General features: G+C 41.6%; 1 pseudogene; it reads left to right on the forward strand.

Annotated features, from left to right (window-relative positions):
* Positions 1–254: 254 nt before the first annotated feature.
* On the forward strand, positions 255–2,760 carry LOC122234895 (annotated as a pseudogene).
* Positions 2,761–4,555: the final 1,795 nt, after the last annotated feature.

The following is a 4,555-nucleotide window of genomic DNA, read 5'->3' on the forward strand; positions in this document are numbered from 1 at the left end:
CACAACAATATTGAAATTAGGCCACTTAATAATCTTGCAATGGCCTCTAAGTGTTCAAGTGAAAGGGAGAGTCACACATTATTTTATTTTTTTAGTTTTATTTATTTTCTTTTTGAGAGAGAGAGAGAGACATAGTGTGAGCATGGGCAGGGTGGAGAGAGAGGGAGACAGGGAAATGGAAGCAGGCTCCAGGCTCCGTGCTGGCAGCTTAGAGCAGGGCTCAAACCTGTGAACCGCAAGATCATGACCTGTCAAAAGCCAAGATAGGCTGAAAGCTAGGCCTCTCGCGCCAAGCAGCCAAGTTGCGAATGCCAAGGAAAAGCTCTTGAAGAAAGTAAAAAGTGCCACTCCAGTAAACACATAATTGATCAAGCAAAACGGTCTTATTGCTGATATGAGGAAAGTTTCAGTGGTCTGGCTCGAAGAGCAAACCAGCCACCACCTTAAATCAAAGCCTGATCCAGAGCAGGACCCTAACTCTCTTCAATTCTACGAGGACTGAGAGGGGTGAGGAAGCTGCAAAAGAAAAGTTTGAAGCTGGCAGAGGTTGGTTCGTGAGGTTTAAAGAAAAAGGCTGTCTCCATAATATCAAGTGCAAGGTGAAGCATCACGTGTCGATGTGGTAGTTGCAGCAAGTTCTCCAGAAGGTCTAGCTAAGATCATTAACGAGGGTGGCTACACTAACCAACAGATTTTCAATGGACCTGGGGCAGCCTTCTGTTGGAAAATGATGATGCCATCAAGGACTTTCACAGCTAGTGTAGGGAAGAGGTCAATGCCTGGCTTCAAAGCTTCAAAGGAAGGACTGACTCTCTTGTTAGGGACTAATGCAGCTGGTGACTTTAAGTTGAAGCCAATGCTCACTGACCATTCTGAAAACCCTAGGGCCCTTAAGAATTAATTATGCTAGATCTACTCTGCCTGGGCTCTGTAAAGGGAACAACGAAGCCTAGATGATAGCACCTCTATTTACAACATGGTGTATTTAATCTTTTAAGCCTACTCTTGAGACCTACTGCTCCGAAAAAAAAGATTTCTTCCAAAATATGTCTGCTCCCTGACAATGCACCTGATCATCCAAGAGCTCTGATGGAGAGATGCAAGATTCATTGTTGTTTTCATGACTGCTAATACAACAACCACTCCGCAGCCCGTGGATCAAGGAGCAATTTCAACTTACAAGTCTTATTACTTAAAAAATACATTTTTAAAGGTGATAGCTGCCCTAGATAGCAATTCCTCTGATGAATCTGGGCAAAGTAATTTGAAAGTCTTCTGGATGGGGTGTGTGGGTGGCGCAGTCTGTTAAGCATCTGACTCTTGATTTCAGCTCTGGTCATGATCTCACAGTTCGTGGGTTCAAGTCTTGAGTTGCGCTCTGCACTGACAGCTCAAACCTTGCTTAGGATTCTCCCCCTCTCTAGGCCCCTCCCCCACTCATTCTCTCTCTCCCTCTCTCTCTCCTGCACCCTCTCTTTCTAAATAAATAAGAAAATTTTCTGGGGGCGCCTGGCTGGCTCAGTCAGTTGAGCGACCGACGTCGACTCAGGTCATGATCCCGCGGTTTGTGAGTTTGAGCCCCGCATCAGGCTCTGTCTGCCAGCTCAGAGCCTGGAGCCTGCTTCTGATTCTGTGTCTCCCTCTCTCTCTGCCCCTCCCCTACTCATGCTCTGTCTCTCTCTGTCTCAGAAATAAATAAACATTAAAAAAATTTTTTTTTAAAGAAAAAAAAGAAAATTTTCTGGAAAGGATTTACCATTCTAGACCATTAAGAACATTTGAGATTCATGGGAAGAGGTCCACATATCAACATTAACAGGAGTGTGGAAGAAGTTGATTCCAACCCTCGTGGATGACATTGAGGGGTCCAAGGCTTCAGTGGAGGAAGTAACCACAGATGTGGAAATAGCAAGAGAACTCGAATTAGAAGTGGAGTCTGAAGATGTGACTGAATTGCTGCAATTTCATGATGAAACTTTACCAGATGAGGACTTTTTCTTATGGAGAAGCAAAGAAAGTAGATCCTTTTTTTTTTTTAATTTTTTTTTTAACGTTTATTTATTTTTGAGACAGAGAGAGACAGAGCATGAATGGAGGAGGGTCACAGAGAGAGGGAGACACAGAATCTGAAACAGGCTCCAGGCTCTGAGCTGTCAGCACAGAGCCCAACGCGGGGCTTGAACCCACGGACCATGAGATCATGACCTGAACCGAAGTCGGACGCCCAACCGACCGAGCCACCCAGGCGCCCCGATCCTTTTTTTTTTTTTAACTGAAGTATAATTAATATGTAGTGTTATATTAGTTTCAGACATACAATATAATGATTCAACAATTCTACAAATTACTCAGTGCTCGCCATGATAAGTGTACTATTAATCACCTGTAACAAAGTGATTTCTTAAAATGGAATATACTAATGGTGAGGATCCTGTAAAGATTGTTGAAATGATAGCAAAGGACTTAGAATATTATACAAACTTAGTTGATAAAACAATGGCAATGTTTGAGAGGACTGACTCCACTTTGGAAAAAAGTTCTACGGCAGGTGAAATGCTATCAAATAGTTACAGAGAAATAGTTTATGGGAGGGAAAGTCAGTACACTTGGTAAACTGTGTTGTCTTATTTTAAGAAACTGCCACAGCCACCCTGACCTTCAGCAAGCAGCAACCTGTTCAGTCATCAGTGACTCACATGAAGGCAAGACACTCCACCAGCAAAAAAGATACGACTTGCCAAAGACTCAGATGATGGTTAGCATTTTATAGTAATAAAGTGTTTTTTTAAGTAAGGTATGTATATAATTTTTTTAGACATGATGCTATTGCACGTTCAATAGACTACAGCATAGTGTAAACATCCCTTGTATATATGCTGAGAAACCACAAATTCATTGCTTTGTTGCAGTATTTGCTTTATTGCAATGGTCTGGAATGGGACCCATAATGTGTCCAAGGTATGCCGATAATTCCACAACAGTATACGAAAGATCCCTTTTTCCACATCTTTCCTAACACTTGTTATTTATCTTTTCCGAGAATAGCCATTCTAAGTGGTGAGAAGTGATATTTCATTGTGGTTTGATTTGCATTTTCCTGATCATTAGTGATGTTGAGCACCATTCCATGTACCTGGTGGTCATCTGTATGTCTTCTTTGAAAAAATGTCTATTCAGATCCTCTGCTCATTTTTTAATCAAATTATTTTTTTCAATTGAGTTTTATGAGTTCTTTATGTATTTTGGATATTAGCCCCACACCAGATATGTGGTTTGCATATATGTTTTTCCAATTCCACAGGTCATCTTCTCATTCTGTTGATCCTTTCTTTTGCTATTCAGAAGTTCTTTTATTTGTTGTAGTCCCACTTGTTTATTTTTGCTATTGCTACCTTTTCTTTTGTTGTCCAATCCAAAAGATTATCACCAAGACCCCTTTTTTAAATGTTTATTCATTTATTTTGGGAGAGAGATAAGACTGCGAGTAGGGGAGGGGCAGAGAGAGAGAGGGAGAGAGAATCCCAAGCAGGTTCCTCACTGTCAGCATGGAACCCAACTTGGAGCTCGATCCCATGAACCACAAGATCATGACCTGAGCCGAAATCAAGGGTCAGATGCTCAACCTACTGAGCCACCCAGGTGCCCCACCAAGATGAGTGTTAATAAGCTTACCCCCTGTATTTTCATCTAGGAGTGTACAAACTCCTAGAGAAACTTGCAAGTTGGAGCAAGACAGAAAGCATGCAAATATGGTACCCACTAGCCTCTCTACCCAGAAAGCACCTCAGTGGACCTCAAAATGTATGTTAAATTATTTTTTTCCCACAGGTAAATTCTACCAAACTTTCATTTATTTTTTTAATATGAAATTTATTGTCAAATTGGTTTCCATACAACACCCAGTGCTCATCCCAACAGGTGCCCTCCTCAATACCCATCACCCACCCTCCCCTCCCTCCCACCCCCCATCAATCCTCAGTTTATTCTCAGTTTTTAAGAGTCTCTTATGGTTTGGCTCTCTCCCTCTCTAACTTTTCCCTCCCCCGTGGTCTTCTGTTAAGTTTCTCAGGATCCACATAAGAGTAAAAATATATGGTATCTGTCTTTCTCTGTATGACTTATTTCACTTAGCATAACACTCTCCAGTTCCATCCATGTTGCTACAAAAGGCCGTATTTCATTCTGTCTCATTGCCACGTAGTATTCCATTCTGTATATAAACCACAATTTATTTATCCATTCATCATTTGATGGACATTTAGCCTCTTTCCATAATTTGGCTATTGTTGAAAGTGCTGCTATAAACATTGGGGTACAAGTGCCCCTATGCGTCAGCACTCCTGTATCCTTGGGTAAATTCCTACCAGTGCTATTGCTGGATCATAGGGTAGATCTATTTTTAATTTTTTGAGGAACCTCCACACTGTTTTCCAGAGTGGCTGCACCAATTTGCATTCCCACCAACAGTGCAAGAGGATTCCCATTTCTCCACATCCTCACCAGCATCTATAGTCTCCTGATTTGTTCATTTTAGCCACTCTGACCATCATGAGAG

This window comes from Panthera tigris, chromosome F2 (assembly GCF_018350195.1).
Source record: "Panthera tigris isolate Pti1 chromosome F2, P.tigris_Pti1_mat1.1, whole genome shotgun sequence".
Lineage (NCBI taxonomy): Eukaryota > Metazoa > Chordata > Mammalia > Carnivora > Felidae > Panthera > Panthera tigris.